Source organism: Lissotriton vulgaris, chromosome 1_1 (genome assembly GCF_964263255.1).
Source record: "Lissotriton vulgaris chromosome 1_1, aLisVul1.2, whole genome shotgun sequence".
NCBI classification, from domain to species: domain Eukaryota; kingdom Metazoa; phylum Chordata; class Amphibia; order Caudata; family Salamandridae; genus Lissotriton; species Lissotriton vulgaris.
The window spans coordinates 1,466,002,604-1,466,024,968 of NC_141685.1; positions in this window are offsets into that span (position 1 = coordinate 1,466,002,604).

Genomic DNA, 22,365 nt, shown 5'->3' on the forward strand with positions numbered 1-22,365 from the left:
ACTCTAGCGATGCGCCGCTCTTACGTGACGAGATGCGTCACGCAAGTGCCTACCCTTGCGCCAGGGCGCGCCGCATTGTAAATGAGGCGCATCTGCCGTGTCGCAAGGGTAGTTTTGCGTGACGCATTTGATCTGGCGCATCTCTGGAGATGCGCCAGAACGCGTAAGTAAGTATGCCCCTAAGGGGCAGAATTGCAATTACCGTCGCATCCCTGCAAAGTAGCAGGGATGCGCCATTAATTGTGCGGCCCGCTACCACCACCAAACATGGTGCGCCGTATTTGCAATGCGGCGCACCATGGGCCCAAAACGTCACCGAAGCTTTACTGCTGGAGTTGCGTCGCAACGATGGCGTAGCTCCAGCAATGCTCTGGGGTACCCTATCTCCCCAATGCTGGGTCAAGCCATACGTCTGCTTCAAGCAGGTGCAGGGTTTGTGTGACGCATCATTGTCCTAAAGGTGACTGATTGAAATTTTGTAGATTTCCCTCAGCCACTTTTAGGATGTGTTCCAGCGCAGGAATGTCCCTTGGGCCGGAACGCCCCCTGATGGCGCAGGGCTTTATAACGGGATGCATCTCCCAAATGCGTCACGTTGTTATAATATTATACGCCGCACCAAGGCGCCCTTTTTTGTTTGGCTGCTGCGTCACAAATGTCACGCAAGAACGGAGCAAAAGAGCCGCAAGGGGCTTAAATCTGCCCCTTCCTTAGTACCCCTGACAATAAGAAAAATAGTGGCGATGGATTGATAGTTTGACTATTTAAATGACTGGTAATGTAGCAGGCAACTGTTAGTGTTGTCACTGATCTGACTGAAATCACAATGGAGTTTGTCTGTCACTTTGCGTCTTGCCTGCGGACTGCTGCCTGCCAGTCCTAGGTGAACCTTTCAGTACTTTGTTTAGTGAGTTACGTGACTTTCGAAGTCACAGGTCCGCAAATAAATGAAAACTAACCCTAATCAATATAATTTCGCGGAAATATTTTGTTATTGTTCTTTTGAAATGTTTGATTTGGTTGGCATTGACCAGCAACAATCATCCATGTTTTCTGTTCTTTCTTTCATGTTGTACGTCAGCTCCCCCCTGGGGCGAGAGGAGGACACAGGAGCAGCAGGCAGCGGATGCTGTTGAACAGGGCCAGGATCGGGCAGGCGAGGGCTCCTTTGCTGGCCCCAGTAAGTTTTCGTTTTAGACTAGTACCTATTTTTCCTAGCGTTCCTCATTTGATTTTTTCAAAATCGTCTTTGATCTTCTTGTAGACTGTATCTAAATTCTTATCCTGCCTCTACTATGACTCCCTGTGGTATTACTAGATTATTCTTATTAGTCTGTCTGTGTAGCTAACTAAAATTGCACGGTTGGCGAAACTCCCATTCTAGTCAGCAATAGCTCTATCAACTTAGTGCAGTCCTCTGGGATTGTCCATAATGTCTTTTGAAGTGTTCTATCTGCTTTGAAAATTCCCAACTATAAAATGTGAATGACCACCAAGAAAGAATAAGATACTACCTTTTGGTTTGGATAGGAGAACAATCCATACCACTACAGTGGCGCGGACAATTCTTCTGCAGAAACAGAACTATGGACAATAAATAGTGCATTGCTTATCAATTATAATAGGCGCAGTTAGAGTTTCCACATACCTATGTGATAACAGACTTTGAACCCCCAATGTCCTTACTGACTGACTACATAGTGTGGCACAGTCATTTACCTCCCGAATTCATCGATCATTGATCCCCAATGATGATTATTATCCAACGTAGCTGAAGAGTACGGAGTCAGAGTCAAGAAGTGTCAGAGGCACGGACTCATGCTTGCAAAAATTGCAAAACCTTTCGCTCAGTCACTCTAGTCACTCTGGACCAAAAAAAACAGAGTCTCTCTAAGTTTAAAAGCTTTAATAAAAGTAAACACATTTATTAAAATGAAGTCCTAATAAAAAAATGAAACGTTTAACTGAGAATGTAAAAGTGGTTAGTGCTGACGATTAATTGAAGACATTTCTTGTGGTCGAGCCGAGCTCTCACCTTGGTTCAACTTGATCTTGTTGTTAGAAGTGCCTCTCACAGAGTAAGTGAAGTGAATCCAAGAGTCCTAGGACTTTAGTAGTACTACCGTCAGTCTCTCGTCTCTCCTCCTAATACTCCATTATACCCCCAAACCACCAAACGCTTATCTTACCTGTAATTTGTGTTTGAAAGTAGGGCTAGACCCAGGGCTGGCTCCACGGGAAACAGCGAATAAGGTTGGCAATCTTGGTCGGATAAAATTTCCTCATAGCGGTGGTACTAGTGGTGTGACACAGTGGCAGTTGCATGCCTATGAAAAAAAAGAAAATTAAATATGGTTTGTCCTCCTGAGCAATTCAACGGTACAATAGAGAATATAGCAGGTGACAGAAGTACACTAGAACAGTGCCACATTGTAGCCTAACAAATGGTAAAGTATAACTACTAATTTGGTTGAAGTTCTTTGACATTAGCCATGGGTCTTTGTCAAGCAGAGTAGGAATATATCTTCGGATTTCTTCACCAGCCTGTTGCTATCACCTTATCCTCCACCGCAAGTGTGTGGATTTATTGCTGTAATTTAGTCACACATCAATCAAAACCACACAGCCCGGGGGAAGAGGGTTAGGGTTTGAAAAATGGATGGGTACGGGGGTTTTTGGGAAAGGTTTTGGGAGACAAGAAAAAATAGCACAGCATGGACAAACAATTGTGAACATAAACAAATCTTTGGGTACAAACCTATCCATCAATCTTTGAAAGTGCATGCACTACTGCATGCATGTCAGTGAAAAGTAAGTAGTACTTTCGACAACTGTGGAAGAAAGAATGCGACAGTACAGGGCGTGTGTGGAATTATTGATAACTATATTCAACATAAGGTCTCTGTTGCCAGATACCTGAGAGCCTTGCTGGTCACTATAAATCCATTCACAACACTCAATGGGGTTGGTCTGGAAGGTATAGTAGATAGAAAAGGAGAAATTGCTCTTTTTCTAGGTGTCCCCTCACTCACCAGGGTTGCCCTTGGTAACATGCTTCATCATTGGGGCCATCCCAGTCCTCTACGGGCTGGGGCGTGCTGCGACTTGCGAATTACGTAGGAGCACTTACAAATGACTATGTGTGGTGCAGATGTGATAGTGGAGTGGACTAAGTGATGTGTTAAGGGATCAATTTAGAAGCAGAGAGAGATCCAAGAAATGCAGTCACAGTCAGAGAAAAAGGCAAGGGATACTGTATCTGTATGTTGTTGTAGTTGTCCTGTTGAAAGTTGTAAGTAAGCTGCCTGCAAAAAAAAAATCCTCTTATTAGCGGCACTCCTCCATTGCAGCCGACGCTTCGTCCATCGATGTTGGTCACCAGAAGACACCCTGTAAAAAAAGCACAGCATGGACAAACAATTGAACATAAACAAATCTTTGGGTACAAACCTATCCATCAATCTTTGAAAGTGCATGCACTACTGCATGCATGTCAGTGAAAAGTAAGTAGTACTTTCGACAACTGTGGAAGAAAGAATGCGACAGTACAGGGCGTGGGTGGAAATATTGATAACTATATTCAACATAAGGTCTCTGTAGCCAGATACCTGAGAGCCTTGCTGGTCACTATAAATCCATTCACAACACTCAATGGGGTTGGTCTGGAAGGTATGGTAGATAGAAAAGGAGAAATTTCTTTTTTTCTAGGTGTCCCCTCACTCACCAGGGTTGCCCCTTGGTGACATGCTTCATCATTGGGGCCATCCCAGTCCTCTACAGGCTGGGGCGTGCTGCGACTTGCGAATTACGTAGGAGCACTTACAAATGACTATGTGTGGTGTGGATGTGATAGTGCAGTGGACTAAGTGATGTGTTAAGGGATCAATTTAGAAGCAGAGAGAGATCCAAGAAATGCAGTCACAGTCAGAGAAAAACACTAAGGATACTGTATCTGTATGTTGTTGTAGTTGTCCTGTTGAATTTGGTAAGTAAGTTGCATTCAGAAAAAAATTCCTCTCATTAGCGGCACTCCTCCATTGCAGCTGAAGCTTCGTCCATCAATGTTGGTGACCAGAAGACACCCTGTCCACTGCCTGCCTGATGCTGAATTGTGGCTCGCTAATGTGAAGCCTGACTCCATCCTTTTTTCCCCATTGCAGAGACTCAAACCCGGCCTGTAATTATTCAACGAAAAACAGGAAGTGATATAATATTACAACACCACTGATAAATAAATATAAGGTATGTAGGCTGTGGAGTGCAAAAAGTCACACTTTGATTTTCCTAGTAGACAGTACAATATTTTTGAAAGTGCGTACCCTGTCTGAGTCACCTTTTGAAGGATAAATAAGTAGGGGCAAATTAATGTAGCGGATCTTTCCCCTCAAGCTAGGTGTCCTGTAAACTGTGTTTTAGAACAACATTAGATCTTCCCAGCAGTGCTCCCACGGTCCCAGACCCTTACTAAAGCCAGTCGCAAAAATGTAGAAGACCCCCAATCAAATCTCAAAAAACGAGGCCTAGCAGAAAACTGGTGATAAAACGTACTTTGAAAGTAAAAGTAGGCCCGAGTACCCCCTTACCCACCGTGGATTGCATTCAAACCACTTGCAAGCAACCAAGCAAAAGTATCCATAGCCAGCATCGCTCCAAGACTCGAAAACCCCCCACCCAAACACATGCAATAGAAATACTGCTAACCCTAACGAACCCTAAGTTAAGAATAGTGGCAAAGGCTTTCTTTAACTATGCCAAATCCCCCCTTTCCCACCATGGATTTTCTTCAAATGACTTGCAACCAAAATTACACATTCTGACGAGTGCTCTAAGACCCCAGAACTCAGTTGCAAAAATCTAGAACACCCCGAAACACATGCAATCCTGCTGCTAGGGCTAACCCTAACGAACCCTAAGTTACAAAAAGTGCCAAAAGGCTTTTCCGCGAGGATTTTGTCCCAACCACTTCTACCCAGTATTAGACCTTCCCAGGAATGCCCCAAGACCCGCCAACCCACCCGCCAAGAAGCATAACACCCCCAAACAGGCCAAAAGCAAAATCTCATACTTGCAATATTTCTCGGCCTTTGGTCCAAACGCGCTGCGTAGCTAGGCGATAAGTCGGGGTTGCCACCACGGATTTCCTGAAAAGCAAATGCAATCAAGATTAGAGTGTCCCAGCAGTGCTCCCAGACCACGAAACTCACCCGCAAACAGACGGAACCCCCCCTAAAAGCACCTCAAAGGCAAGCAAGTCATCAAAAACACACAAAAAATTCCGCCTGGGATTTGGTCCAAACCACTTTTATCCGGTATTAGAGCTTCCCAGCAATGGCCCCAGAGCCGTCAACCCAGGAGAAAACGAGTAGAAGACCCCCAAACAGCCAAAGAGCAAAAGTACAAAAATGGGGACTTTGTCAGTTTTTCCCAAATTTCCCAAATCACTCCGCGCGCGCTCTGCAGCTAGGCCCTAACTCCCCTCTGCCACCATGGATTTGCTTCAAACCTCTTGCAAAGTAAAGTATATATAGCCAGCAGTGCGCCCAGACCCCGAAACCCACCCACAAACACCAGGAAGCCCCCCAAACAGCCCCCCGAAAACGCTACATTGAGCAAAATATCAGAAATAGCCAAAAAAAAATCGGCCTGGATTTTGTCCCAACCACTTCTACCCGGTATTAGATCTTCCCAGGAATGCCCCAAGACCCGCCAACCCACCCGCCAAGAAGCATAACACCCCCAAACAGGCCAAAAGCAAAATCTCATACTTGCAATATTTCTCGGCCTTCGGTCCAAACGCGCTGCGTAGCTAGGCCATAAGTCGGGGTTGCCACCACGGATTTCCTGAAAAGCAAATGCAATCAAGATTAGAGTGTCCCAGCAGTGCTCCCAGACCCCGAAACTCACCCACAAACACCAGGAAGCCCGCCAAACAGGCCCCCGAAAACGCTACATTGAGTAAAATGTCAGAAATAGCAAAAAAAAATTCGGCCTGGATTTTGTCCCAAACACTTCTAGCCGGTATTAGACCTTCCCAGGAATGCCCCAAGACCCGGCAACCCACCCGCCAAGAAGCATAACACCCCCAAACAGGCCAAAAGCAAAATCTCATACTTGCAATATTTCTCGGCCTTCGGTCCAAACGCGCTGCGTAGCTAGGCCATAAGTCGGGGTTGCCACCACGGATTTCCTGAAAAGCAAATCCAATCAGATTAGAGTGCCCCAGCAGTGCTCCCAGACCCCGAAACTCACCCACAAACACCAGGAAGCCCCCCTAAAAGCACCTCAAAGGCAAGCAAGTCATCAAAAACACACAAAAAATTCCGCCTGGGATTTGGTCCAAACCACTTTTATCCGGTATTAGAGCTTCCCAGCAATGGCCCCAGCACCATCAACCCAGGAGAAAACGAGTAGAAGTCCCCCAAACAGCCAAAGAGCAAAAGTACAAAAATGGGGACTTAGTCAGTTTTTCCCAAATTTCCCGAATTACTCCGCGCGCGCTCTGCAGCTAGGCCCTAACTCCCCTCTGCCACCATGGATTTGCTTCAAATCTCTTGCAAAGTAAAGTATATATAGCCAGCAGTGCGCCCAGACCCCGAAACCCACCCACAAACACCAGGAAGCCCCCCAAAGAGGCCCCCGAAAACGATACATTGAGCAAAATATCAGAAATAGCCAAAAAAAATTCGGCCTGGATTTTGTCCCAACCACTTCTAGCCGGTATTAGACCTTCCCAGGAATGCCCCAAGACCCGCCAACCCACCCGCCAAGAAGCATAACACCCCCAAACAGGCCAAAAGCAAAATCTCATACTTGCAATATTTCTCGGCCTTCGGTCCAAACGCGCTGCGTAGCTAGGCCATAAGTCGGGGTTGCCACCACGGATTTCCAGAAAAGCAAATGCAATCAAGATTAGAGTGTCCCAGCAGTGCTCCCAGACCCCGAAACTCACCCACAAACACCCGGAAGCCCCCCAAACAGGCCCCCAAAAACGCTACATTGAGCAAAATGTCAGAAATAGCAAAAACAAATTCGGCCTTGATTTTGTCCCAACCACTTCTCGCCGGTATTAGACCTTCCCAGGAATGCCCCAAGACCTGCCAACCCACCCACCAAGAAGCATAACACCCCCAAACAGGCCAAAAGCAAAATCTCATACTTGCAATATTTCTCGGCCTTCGGTCCAAACGCGCTGCGTAGCTAGGCCATAAGTCGGGGTTGCCACCACGGATTTCCTGAAAAGCAAATGCAATCAAGATTAGAGTGTCCCAGCAGTGCTCCCAGACCCCGAAACTCACCCACAAACACCAGGAAGCCCCCCTAAGAGCACCTCAAAGGCAAGCAAGTCAGCAAAAACACTAAAAAATGTGCGCCTCGAATTTGGTCAAAAACACTTTTATCCGGTATTAGAGCTTCCCAACAATGGTCCCAGAGCCGTCAACTCACCTGCAAAGAGGTAGAACAACACCTCCACAAGTGCTGAGTCTTTCTTCATTGGGCGTAAACCAGCCCTCTGGTTTGATGGAAATAGGAGTCTGAAGGAGGAGGATAGAGGAGCATGTTCCTCTGAACTTGTGAACCTGAGGAATGCAGACTGCGGCAACTTCAAATCAATTAGCAAACCAGTGAAGACAGTTCTGCTGATGGGCTTGTTTTTGTGATTATCTGATTAAAGTTTGAAATATATTAACTGTGCACAACAAAGAAAGACAGACACACAGGAATAAAAGTGAATAAGGACGAAAAAGAAAGTTATTGATTCGTTGTCTCATTTTCAGGGCTCAGTATCACGGTCCAGGAATGAGAATAAGGCTTCGTCATCATACTCTGCGAATTCAGGCAGGGTGAGCTCAGTGTCACCTGACAGAGTAGAAATTCCCTCATCTATGTTGCTGGCCACCTCGTCTTCACCCGGCACGATTTCTCGTACTCTGAAATCTGGTGGTATGAGGTGCTGATTCATCTTGATCATTGTTAACCTCTCTACATTTTTGGGCAAGAGGTGGCTCCGTTTGGGAGTTACAATGCCACCAGCAGCACTGAAGACACGTTCAGAAGACACGCTTGCGAGTGGGCAAGACAAGTAGTTTAAAGCCAGGTTGGTGAGCTGTGGCCACAATTCTTTTTTCCCATGCCAATACGCCAATGGGTCAGAATTAACATAGACCTCTGTTGAGTCATTCAGATAGTCCTTCACCATCGACTCAAGGTCCTCATCCAAGGTTCCTCCACTTTGCTTAGCTCTTGCTGTGCCTCTGACCTTTTGAGAACCAAACCCACGCAGAGCTAGCCAATCCTTTTCAGCCTCCAATGTTTCTGTTGTGTCTGGTGCAGATGATCCGGTTGCCGGTGTCTTTAATGGCTGAGAGGTCACTTGTGCCACAGCCACAGGTGCAGAAGTGGATTGTTTTGACTGGGGATGGCCTGCTGATGTACTGCCATTTCCTTCAATTTTCAGCCGTTCTCTTTCAAACCTCTTGGCTGACAAGGCTAGCCAATGTTTGTACTTTGGAACATGTTCATCATCAAAAGGAAAGAATGCTTGGCCTGCCAGCGCCTTTTTGTAGCGTGGATCCAGAATAGTAGCACAAATGTAATGCTCTTCTGAGTGGATCGTTTTAAGACGTTCATCACCTTGTAGGAGCTCTAATAATTTCTCATCCAGAAGAAAAGAGTCTTGGTTTTTTACATCTTTTTCAAACACAGAACACACCTCCTTCAGTTGGTCCTCCAGCATGTACAACAATGGGATAGCTTTTCCCAAATTACAGTCCTCCTTGCTGACTGCACGCGTGAAGAACTCAAAAGGACGAAGCATGCGTGTCAGGCTTTGAACTATGTTCCATTGCGCCGCACCCATCCTCAGGTCCTCTGTACCCTCTGTCAAGAAATATTGATCGAGTACCGTCATACAGACGCTCAAGCATGTAGAAGGTTGAGTTCCAACATGTTAACACCTCCTGGATGAGTGCTTTCACTGGCATTTGACGTTGATATAGCAGGCTCCTCAGCTGCTTCCGGCCCTTAAAAGAATGGCTGAAATGCTTGCACATTTTTTGGCAGGTGTCCAATACTCTGTACGCTGCACTGCCTTTATCACCCAAGAATTTTTGGACAACCAGGTTTATACAGTGCGCCAAACACGGCACTCTGAAATAGTCACCCTTCCTCATGGCCTTAACTATATTGTCGCCATTGTCCGTGGAAACATAACCAACCTGGCGTTTTAGTGGGGACAGCCAGTTAAGGACCTTTGTGTTAAAGACATCCAACATGTTTTCTGCTGTGTGACGTTTCTCCAAACCAAACATGGCTAGTGTTGCATGTTTCCGAGCAGCTTTAAAAACAATGTCCGTGTCAACACCTGTGTTTAGCTTTGCTTTAGCCCCTGAAAAAGAGACCCAGTGTGCAGTGATGCACATGTAATCAGCGCCTGCGCCACTGGTCCACATGTCTGTTGTCAGATGTATAGTGTGAACAGCACTCTTCTGCAAAGCTGCCCCAATCACCTTCAGAACATCTTCATGTAGTGCTGGAACCGCAACTCGGGCAAAATAGAACCGGCTAGGAACCTTCCATTTTGGGCAGAGCTCTGCCACTAATTCTAGAAAACCAACCCCTTCTACAAAAGAAAAAGGGAGAAGGTCCAGAGCTAGCATTTTAGCCAGCTTAGTGTTATACAGACGCGTCAGTGGGTGGTTGTGTTCATATTGCGCTTCTGTAAACAACATCTTTTTAATGTTGCCCTGGACCAAGGATTTACGGGATGATGATGATATCTTCGACCCAGTTACGCTCGCTGATGAACTTTTCCGCATTGATGTCTCACTCTCTCCCACACTCTTAGTGTGCCTCACATGGGGTGTGCTGCTGACAGGGGTACTGGGTGTAAGTGAAGTGTTTGAATCGTCTTCTTCCTCCTCGTCATCATCAGATGAAAAATCAACGCTTTCATTACGTGCAATTCCGGCTTGCTTGAACGCCTCTAGGTGCGGAAACCATTGGACAGGGTGCGCTCTCTTAAGATGACCTCTCTGGCCTCCGGTACCATAGTTGGTACCAAACTTACCACGACTAACTCGAAGCTTACAAATGCTACAAATGGCTACGTTTTCCATTCTTGGGCAAACACTAAAGAAGTCCCAAACTGGAGACTTGAAATGTCTTTGGGGACCGGAGGAGGCGGCGATACTGGTGGTGGTGGTCCTGCTGCTAATGCCAGATGAAGTGGAGGATGTGGATTGCCGAACTTCAGTACGTTTTGCACTTTCACCACCACGAATTGAGGTCGAGGTGGGTCCCTTCTTGCGAGGAAGAAATATGGAAGCAGTAGGTGTTGGTGTACTAGTTAACTCCAAATGTAATGATTGTTGTGTTTCCATTTCCATTGTCTCCACGTCGACATCATCATCACGCTCAGCAGCTTCTCGGGATAGGGTTAAAATGTCTCTTTGCTGCATGCCCGCTGGGCCTGCAGTGACCTTTATGATAACTGGATCGTCGTCGTGAAGGGCTTCATCAGCAGCAGTATGCGTCACTTCTTGCTGAGCCTCATCACACTCCATAGGTATGAGTTTGTCGACGACCTTCCTTTTACGCTTAGGTACCTTTGTCAGATCATGGTGTGCCTCACTCTCAGACGGCAGTGGTGCTGGTTCCCAATTGGGATCCATTTCATCAGAAGGAGGTGGGCTTGAAGAAGATGTAGACACCAACCTTGATCTTTTCCTTGCTAGGGATGTGGAAGACAATGAATGATCATCAGGAGGAGTGGCTTGCAATGATACCTCGGCTTGATTGTGGATTTCCTGATGTGCCCCTACTTCGGGAGGAACAACTATTGTGGGCACTTGTGACCCTCCATGCACCTCTGCTTGCGCATCTCCTTGCGCTGCCTCTCCTTCCACATGTACTTGGGCTTGTACTTGCACATGGTGTTGTTGTTGCGGCTGTGGTTGTTCAACACTTGTCAGATGAGTTACAACAACCTGTGTTGATTCAGGGACATTGCTGCTACTTTCTTGCGATGAGCCAACATCACTGGTCGATGGTGATTGGAGAAGTACACTGACTGCCTCTGAAGCACTCAAGGGCTTTGACTTAAGTTGGCGTGGTGGTGGAGGCACTAAACCCAATGGAGCGGGGGTGCTGCTCCCAGCTTGGTCCCCAGCAGATCCTGCTGCTGCAGGCGTACTTTTTTTTTTGCTCCCAAAAAACGTGGCAGTTGGCACACCAGCCTCCTTGGTAACTTGCTTCTTCTGCTCCTTACTAGCAACTTTCTTGCTAGAGGAGCTACGGACACCTTTTTTTGGGGCCATCTTCTTCAGAGCAGGTCAGACAGCAGGCCGCAGTTGCACGAATTGTAGAGTTGTCTGAGGCCAGACGTGACGTCGTGTGACGTTATGCTGCACACACACACCGCTGCAGGACTTCTTCCTGGCACTGGTGGTTCTCTTGAGTCTTGTGCACCTAAAAACAATGGAAAACAGAGGAACATCAGTTCAGTTATACACACCAAAAAAATCGAAAAAAAACCCAGAAAAATCAGCACAATCCCATTCCATCCATGCCCTCCATGATGTTTAAGTTCAAGACAGCCCACAGAAAGACTAGGCCCATGCTAGACTCAAATACCCCTGGTGAAAAGGCCACAAGTACAGCCCCAGAAAACGAAAATCACTGAAAAATCAGCACATCCCATTCCATCCATGCCCTCCATGATGTTTAAGTTCAAGACAGCCCACAGAAAGACTAGGCCCATGCTAGACTCAAATACCCCTGGTGAAAAGGCCACAAGTACAGCCCCAAAAAACGAAAATCACTGAAAAATCAGCACAATCCCAATCCATCCATGCCCTCCATGATGTTTAAATTCAAGACAACCCACAGAAAGACTAGGCCCAAGCAAGACTTACTACCCCTGGGCATGAAGGTTTAAAAGTAGGCAAAATGGTTGCAGGCCTAACAACAAAGCCTGCATTCAAAATGGCCACTTGCCTCCCAGCACATGGCCAGTGCCTGTAGCAGCACTCAAAATGGCCACCAGCCACATGGCCTGTCCCTCCCCATGAACACCCCCAAAAATCGAAAAACACTGCAAAATCAGCACAATCCCATTCCATCCATGCCCTCCATGATGTTTAAGTTCAAGACAGCCCACAGAAAGACTAGGCCCATGCTAGACTTAAATACCCCTGGTGAAAAGGCCACAAGTACAGCCCCAAAAAACGAAAATCACTGAAAAATCAGCACAATCCCATTCCATCTATGCCCTCCATGATGTTTAAGTTCAAGACAGCCCACAGAAAGACTAGGCCCATGCTAGACTCAAATACCCCTGGTGAAAAGGCCACAAGTACAGCCCCAAAAAACGAAAATCACTGAAAAATCAGCACAATCCCAATCCATCCATGCCCTCCATGATGTTTAAATTCAAGACAACCCACAGAAAGACTAGGCCCATGCAGGACTCACTACCCCTGGGCATAAAGGTTGAAAAGTAGGCAAAATGGTTGCAGGCCTAGCAACAAAGCCTGCATTCAAAATGGCCACTTGCCTCCCAGCACATGGCCAGGGCCTGTAGCAGCACTCAAAATGGCCACAAGCCACATGGCCTGTCCCTCCCCATGAACACCCCCAAAAATCGAAAAACACTGCAAAATCAGCACAATCCCATTCCATCCATGCCCTCCATGATGTTTAAGTTCAAGACAGCCCACAGAAAGACTAGGCCCATGCTAGACTCAAATACCCCTGGTGAAAAGACCACAAGTACAGCCCCAAAAAACGAAAATCACTGAAAAATCAGCACAATCCCATTCCATCCATGCCCTCCATGATGTTTAAATTCAAGACAACCCACAGAAAGACTAGGCCCATGCAAGACTCACTACCCCTGGGCATAAAGGTTGAAAAGTAGGCAAAATGGTTGCAGGCCTAACAACAAAGCCTGCATTCAAAATGGCCACTTGCCTCCCAGCACATGGCCAGTGCCTGTAGCAGCACTCAAAATGGCCACCAGCCACATGGCCTGTCCCTCCCCATGAACACCCCCAAAAATCGAAAAACACTGCAAAATCAGCACAATCCCATTCCATCCATGCCCTCCATGATGTTTAAGTTCAAGACAGCCCACAGAAAGACTAGGCCCATGCTAGACTCAAATACCCCTGGTGAAAAGGCCACAAGTACAGCCCCAAAAAACGAAAATCACTGAAAAATAAGCACAATCCCATTCCATCCATGCCCTCCATGATGTTTAAGTTCAAGACAGCCCACAGAAAGACTAGGCCCATGCTAGACTCAAATACTCCTGGTGAAAAGGCCACAAGTACAGCCCCAAAAAACGAAAATCACTGAAAAATCAGCACAATCCCATTCCATCCATGCCCTCCATGATGTTTAAATTCAAGACAACCCACAGAAAGACTAGGCCCATGCAAGACTCACTACCCCTGGGCATAAAGGTTGAAAAGTAGGCAAAATGGTTGCAGGCCTAACAACAAAGCCTGCATTCAAAATGGCCACTTGCCTCCCAGCACATGGCCAGTGCCTGTAGCAGCACTCAAAATGGCCACCAGCCACATGGCCTGTCCCTCCCCATGAACACCCCCAAAAATCGAAAAACACTGCAAAATCAGCACAATCCCATTCCATCCATGCCCTCCATGATGTTTAAGTTCAAGACAGCCCACAGAAAGACTAGGCCCATGCTAGACTTAAATACCCCTGGTGAAAAGGCCACAAGTACAGCCCCAAAAAACGAAAATCACTGAAAAATCAGCACAATCCCATTCCATCTATGCCCTCCATGATGTTTAAGTTCAAGACAGCCCACAGAAAGACTAGGCCCATGCTAGACTCAAATACCCCTGGTGAAAAGGCCACAAGTACAGCCCCAAAAAACGAAAATCACTGAAAAATCAGCACAATCCCAATCCATCCATGCCCTCCATGATGTTTAAATTCAAGACAACCCACAGAAAGACTAGGCCCATGCAGGACTCACTACCCCTGGGCATAAAGGTTGAAAAGTAGGCAAAATGGTTGCAGGCCTAGCAACAAAGCCTGCATTCAAAATGGCCACTTGCCTCCCAGCACATGGCCAGGGCCTGTAGCAGCACTCAAAATGGCCACAAGCCACATGGCCTGTCCCTCCCCATGAACACCCCCAAAAATCGAAAAACACTGCAAAATCAGCACAATCCCATTCCATCCATGCCCTCCATGATGTTTAAGTTCAAGACAGCCCACAGAAAGACTAGGCCCATGCTAGACTCAAATACCCCTGGTGAAAAGACCACAAGTACAGCCCCAAAAAACGAAAATCACTGAAAAATCAGCACAATCCCATTCCATCCATGCCCTCCATGATGTTTAAATTCAAGACAACCCACAGAAAGACTAGGCCCATGCAAGACTCACTACCCCTGGGCATAAAGGTTGAAAAGTAGGCAAAATGGTTGCAGGCCTAACAACAAAGCCTGCATTCAAAATGGCCACTTGCCTCCCAGCACATGGCCAGTGCCTGTAGCAGCACTCAAAATGGCCACCAGCCACATGGCCTGTCCCTCCCCATGAACACCCCCAAAAATCGAAAAACACTGCAAAATCAGCACAATCCCATTCCATCCATGCCCTCCATGATGTTTAAGTTCAAGACAGCCCACAGAAAGACTAGGCCCATGCTAGACTCAAATACCCCTGGTGAAAAGGCCACAAGTACAGCCCCAAAAAACGAAAATCACTGAAAAATAAGCACAATCCCATTCCATCCATGCCCTCCATGATGTTTAAGTTCAAGACAGCCCACAGAAAGACTAGGCCCATGCTAGACTCAAATACTCCTGGTGAAAAGGCCACAAGTACAGCCCCAAAAAACGAAAATCACTGAAAAATCAGCACAATCCCATTCCATCCATGCCCTCCATGATGTTTAAATTCAAGACAACCCACAGAAAGACTAGGCCCATGCAAGACTCACTACCCCTGGGCATAAAGGTTGAAAAGTAGGCAAAATGGTTGCAGGCCTAACAACAAAGCCTGCATTCAAAATGGCCACTTGCCTCCCAGCACATGGCCAGTGCCTGTAGCAGCACTCAAAATGGCCACCAGCCACATGGCCTGTCCCTCCCCATGAACACCCCCAAAAATTGAAAAACACTGCAAAATCAGCACAATCCCATTCCATCCATGCCCTCCATGATGTTTAAGTTCAAGACAACCCACAGAAAGACTAGGCCCATGCAAGACTCACTACCCCTGGGCATAAAGGTTGAAAAGTAGGCAAAATGGTTGCAGGCCTAACAACAAAGCCTGCATTCAAAATGGCCACTTGCCTCCCAGCACATGGCCAGTGCCTGTAGCAGCACTCAAAATGGCCACCAGCCACATGGCCTGTCCCTCCCAATGAACACCCCTCAAAAATCGAAAAACACTGCAAAATCAGCACAATCCCATTCCATCCATGCCCTCCATGATGTTTAAGTTCAAGACAGCCCACAGAAAGACTAGGCCCATGCTAGACTCAAATACCCCTGGTGAAAAGGCCACAAGTACAGCCCCAAAAAACGAAAATCACTGAAAAATCAGCACAATCCCATTTCATCCATGCCCTCCATGATGTTTAAGTTCAAGACAGCCCACAGAAAGACTAGGCCCATGCTAGACTCAAATACCCCTGGTGAAAAGGCCACAAGTACAGCCCCAAAAAACGAAAATCACTGAAAAATAAGCACAATCCCATTCCATCCATGCCCTCCATGATGTTTAAGTTCAAGACAGCCCACAGAAAGACTAGGCCCATGCTAGACTCAAATACTCCTGGTGAAAAGGCCACACGTATAGCCCCAAAAAACGAAAATCACTGAAAAATAAGCACAATCCCAATCCACCCATGCCCTCCATGATGTTTAAATTCAAGACAACCCACAGAAAGACTAGGCCCATGCAAGACTCACTACCCCTGGGCATAAAGGTTGAAAAGTAGGCAAAATGGTTGCAGGCCTAACAACAAAGCCTGCATTCAAAATGGCCACTTGCCTCCCAGCACATGGCCAGTGCCTGTAGCAGCACTCAAAATGGCCACCAGCCACATGGCCTGTCCCTCCCCATGAACACCCCCAAAAATTGAAAAACACTGCAAAATCAGCACAATCCCTTTCCATCCATGCCCTCCATGATGTTTAAGTTCAAGACAACCCACAGAAAGACTAGGCCCATGCAAGACTCACTACCCCTGGGCATAAAGGTTGAAAAGTAGGCAAAATGGTTGCAGGCCTAACAACAAAGCCTGCATTCAAAATGGCCACTTGCCTCCCAGCACATGGCCAGTGCCTGTAGCAGCACTCAAAATGGCCACCAGCCACATGGCCTGTCCCTCCCCATGAACACCCCCAAAAATCGAAAAACACTGCAAAATCAGCACAATCCCATTCCATCCATGCCCTCCATGATGTTTAAGTTCAAGACAGCCCACAGAAAGACTAGGCCCATGCTAGACTCAAATACCCCGGGTGAAAAGGCCACAAGTACAGCCCCAAAAAACGAAAATCACTGAAAAATCAGCACAATCCCATTCCATCCATGCCCTCAATGATGTTTAAGTTCAAGACAGCCCACAGAAAGACTAGGCCCATGCTAGACTCAAATACCCGTGGTTAAAAGACCACAAGTACAGCCCCAAAAAACGAAAATCACTGAAAAATCAGCACAATCCCATTCCATCCATGCCCTCCATGATGTTTAAATTCAAGACAACCCAAAGAAAGACTAGGCCCATGCAAGACTCACTACCCCTGGGCATAAAGGTTGAAAAGTAGGCAAAATGGTTGCAGGCCTAACAACAAAGCCTGCATTCAAAATGGCCACTTGCCTCCCAGCACATGGCCAGTGCCTGTAGCAGCACTCAAAATGGCCACCAGCCACATGGCCTGTCCCTCCCCATGAACACCCCCAAAAATCGAAAAACACTGCAAAATCAGCACAATCCCATTCCATCCATGCCCTCCATGATGTTTAAGTTCAAGACAGCCCACAGAAAGACTAGGCCCATGCTAGACTCAAATACCCCTGGTGAAAAGGCCACAAGTACAGCCCCAAAAAACGAAAATCACTGAAAAATCAGCACAATCCCATTCCATCCATGCCCTCCATGATGTTTAAGTTCAAGACAGCCCACAGAAAGACTAGGCCCATGCTAGACTCAAATACTCCTGGTGAAAAGGCCACACGTACAGCCCCAAAAAACGAAAACCACTGAAAAATCAGCACAATCCCAATCCACCCATGCCCTCCATGATGTTTAAATTCAAGACAACCCACAGAAAGACTAGGCCCATGCAAGACTCACTACCCCTGGGCATAAAGGTTGAAAAGTAGGCAAAATGGTTGCAGGCCTAACAACAAAGCCTGCATTCAAAATGGCCACTTGCCTCCCAGCACATGGCCAGTGCCTGTAGCAGCACTCAAAATGGCCACCAGCCACATGGCCTGTCCCTCCCCATGAACACCCCCAAAAATCGAAAAACACTGCAAAATCAGCACAATCCCATTCCATCCATGCCCTCCATGATGTTTAAGTTCAAGACAGCCCACAGAAAGACTAGGCCCATGCTAGACTCAAATACCCCTGGTGAAAAGGCCACAAGTACAGCCCCAAAAAACGAAAATCACTGAAAAATCAGCACAATCCCATTCCATCCATGCCCTCCATGATGTTTAAGTTCAAGACAGCCCACAGAAAGACTAGGCCCATGCTAGACTCAAATACCCCTGGTGAAAAGGCCACAAGTAGAGCCCCAAAAAACGAAAATCACTGAAAAATCAGCACAATCCCAATCCATCCATGCCCTCCATGATGTTTAAGTTCAAGACAACCCACAGAAAGACTCAGTCCACCCACCACTGAGTACCCCTGGGCAAAAGGCCCCAAAACAGCCCAAAAATCGAAAATTCCAAAATTTTAGTTGCAGCAACTGTAATGCCCCAAACAAACTTACTTGTAAAATTTCTAATCCAACAGTGATCCAAAGAAAGTCAAAAAGGCCTCAAATCCAAATATCCAGCAGCATCCACAAAAAGTAATCCTTCCAGCTCCAGATCCAAATGAAAAGTGACCAGGAGATGGACAAAGCACTGGGAGGAGCCTGCTGGACAGGAACAGGAAGTTGAAGACTGTGGGGCACTTCCTTCCTCCCACTCCCCTCCCCCCTCCCCAAAATGGACTCCTCGCTAAAAAAGTGCAGGCAAATGTCAACCTAAGGAGTTATTTAGATAAAAATCATCATTTCAAGAAGGTTTATGCTGCTTGCTGGTGGATTTCTTGTGCAGAATTGCAAATTTTATATTTTCGCTTGTGCGAGATTGTTGCTGCTCGCCGCATCTCAAATCTCGCAATTGCGAAGTACCGCGAGACGTGATCTCGCCGTACTCGCGTTGACAAACTCTCGCTGTGCAAGTTGGCAAGCCGCGATGACGTAATCGCGCTCGCCAAATTCCCGCGGGATCACACAGCAAGATCCAAAATGGCGCCGCAAAAATTGTATCACCAACGACGCGAGCCACAAAAAAAATCCGCTGCGTGCGAATTTGCGGATTTTGCCGGAAATTCGTAAATCTCGCGGATTGCGAATTTCCCAAAAATCTGCAAAATCCGCGAGCGTAACGGATTTTCCGCCCATGCTTAGTATCAACATATATGAGCCTCCTCAGCCACCCTCAGAAAACATAAGGAGTCAGGATACGTCTCCCGTACCCCCTTATACCCTGTAATTTAATTAAACCGAAACACAAAATGGCGAATTCCCGTTTCGCTACCAGTTTGCGGCCCGGTTCGCGAACCGGGAAGCGCTTCTACCGCGAAAAATCATTTTTTTATTTATTTTCCCCACGGGACCCTTTAATAACCCCAACATCATTCCTAGGGGGTCAAGAAGAGTCTACCTTGCCCCCTTTCATTAAATTCCCCCTTCGTTTTTCTCCTCCTCTTGTCTCTCGATCCTACCGAGAGACAAGATGGCGGCCGCTCCGGACTGTTTAGAATGTTGACAGACACCGGAGAGCCAATCAGCTTCGCTTCGCAAACCTTCGTTACGCGAAAAGTACGCGATCTAGTGCGCTATCCAGGACGCTGTCACAGATATATCTGTTTTTTTAAACGTTAATTTCTCAAAATACACTGGAGCACATATATTGAGACCCAGCAAAGGCACATGGGGCTAACAGTCCCTACAATTTTGCCAAGTTTCGTGCAAATCCATTCAGCCGTTCGAGCTAAAAGTGAGGCCAAACGCCCTATGGAAATTAACATGGGAAAAACGCGTTTTGGGACCCCCCTTTTTTCTCGGCCCCCCCTTGATGAAACCCCCCAAATTTTCAAGGGCTGCTCAGAAACAAAATGTGCCCTTTTTCTGTAAATTTCAGCTGATTCCGTCCACAAACGCCAAAGTTATTAGACATAGAATTTTCAAAAGTTCCATAGAGAAAAAATCCTAACTATATATACCTACTGGCTATCGCCAGTAGGTAATATATATATATATATATATATATATATATATATAGATCCATCACCACTTCTCCGTGGTAGGGTGCCCCAACCCTAGCAGGGTGGCATCAGCACCACGGGAACGGACTATCCCGCTGAATTTGCGTATGTACATATGTGTGTCTAAATCAGAGGTCTTCAAACTTTTTGATGCCGAGACCCCCTTGTAAAACCTTTTTAGGCGTAAGGACCCCCTTCCGACAAAAGTTTCTAGAAACTGGTACTCCTCATCATCAACTTTTGACAACCATAAATGCGCCTGTTAGACCTCATCACATCCCTCCATCATTCATCCACCCACACTTTCACACATCCATCCATTCACCCTTTCATCCTTCCATCCATACATCCATTCTTCATCCATCCACCCTTTCATCCTTCCATCCATACATCCATCCTTTACCCATCCACCCTTCCTTCCATCCACCCATCATTCATCCACCCACCTTTTCACACATCCTTCCATCATTCATCCATGCAACCTTTTATCCATTCATACATCCATCCACCCTTTCATCTTCCCATCCATACATCCATCCTTCATCCATCTACTCTTTCATCCTCCCATCCATCATCCATCCACCCTTTCATCCATACATCCATCCACCCACCCTTTCATCCATCCATCTACCCATCATTCATCCCCCCACCTTTTCACACATCCATCCATACATCCTTCATCCGTCCACCCTTTCATCCTTCCATCCATACATCTATCCTTCACCAATCTATCCTTCATCCATCCACCCTTTCATCCTTCCATCCATACATCCATCATTCATCCATCCACCCTTTCATCCATCCATTCACCCATCATTCATCCACCCATCTTTTTACACATCCATCCATCCATCCATCATCCATCCATCCACCCTTTCATCCATCCATCCTTCATCAGTCCACCCTTTCATTCTTCCATCCATACATCTATCCTTCACCAATCTATCCTTCATCCATCCACCCTTTCATCCTTCCATCTATCATTTATCCATCCACCCTTTCATTCATCCATTCACTCATCATTCATCCACCCACCTTTTCACACATCCATCTATACATCCATCATTCATCCATCCATCCACCCTTTCATCCACCCATTCACCCATCCTTTACCCATCCACCCTTCCTTCCATTCACCCATCATTCATCCACCCACCTTTTCACACATCCATCCATCATTCATCCATGCAACCTTTTATCCATTCATACATCCATCCATTCATACATCCATCCACCCTTCCATCCTCCAACCCATACATCCATCCTTCATCCTTCCACCCTTTCATCCTCCCATCCATACATCCAGACTTCATCCATCCACCCTTTCATCCTCCCATCCATACATCCATCCTTCATACATCTACCCTTTCATCCATCAACCCATCATTCACCCCCCCACCTTTTCACACATCCATCCATGCATCATTCATCCATGCAACCTTTTATCCATCCATACATCCATCCACCCTTTCATTCTCCCATCCATACATACATCCACCCTTCATCCATCCACCCTTTCATCCTCCCATCCATGCATTCATCCATCCTTCATCCATCCACCCTTTCATCCTCCCATCCATACATCCATCCTTCATCCATCCACCCTTTCATCCTTCCATCCATACATCCATCATTCAGCCATCCACCCTTTTATCCATCCACCCATCATTCATCCACCCAACTTTTTACACATCCATCCATCCATCATTCATCCATCCATCCACCCTTTCATCCATCCATCCTTCATCCGTCCACCCTTTAATTCTTCCATCCATACATCTATCCTTCACCAATCTATCCTTCATCCATCTATCCTTTCATCCTTCCATCCATACATCCATCATTCATCTATTCACCCTTTCATTCATCCATCCACTCATCATTCATCCACCCACCTTTTCACACATCCATCCATCCTTCAGCCTTTCATCCATCCACATCCATCCATCCTTCATCCTTTCATCCATCCACATCCATCCATCCTTCAGCCTTACATCTATCCATCCACTCATCATTCATCCACCCACCTTTTCTGTGTCTCTCTCCTGGAGGGGGGGGGGATCAGTATCTCTCTGCGTCGTCATCCTTCTTTCCCGCTCATGGGAGGGCATCTCTGTGCCTCCCTGCTGGGGGCAGGGGACGTGTCACAGGACCCACAGCTCCAGGTGCGCAACATCCATTGAACTCAAAGGGCTAAACTACAGCCACTTCCCCAGCCCCCCCCCCCCAGCTCGTGTATGTGAGCCCGCTGAAACAGCTTCAGGGACAAACACACAGTCACACCCAAGTACTTGAAAGGTCTTTAAAAGACCTTTTACTTGTTAATGAGGTGTTGATGTTTTTCACACCTTGGTGTGAATTAGGTCTCCGCCGTGAGCACCCTCGATCAGCCCAAGCCCAAACTGGAACTGCACTCTGCAGAACTGCGACCCCCTTCCCAGGACTCCACGACCCCCCTGGGGGTCGCGCCCCACAGATTGAAGACCGCTGGTCTAAATATATATAAATATGCACTTAAGGCTTAAAAACGCAGCACAGATCACTCACAATTCCTTTTGATCTCAGCAAACGCATTTTGGCAAACTGATTTTCTCAATGCTGTATTTACAAATAAACCACCAGTAGTTCAATTAACATTTATTTGGTCAAAAAACATCAGGTAAGCATTTTCACTTTATCATGCTGCTGACTATATTAATACAGTTCTGCCTAATAATTGCACCCTGAATGTATTTATTTTGCTTAGGCTGTGTCATTTCATCCATGCTGAATGTATTCAAAGAATACACCACTTGTCCTTGCCAACATAGGGTGGGTGCCCT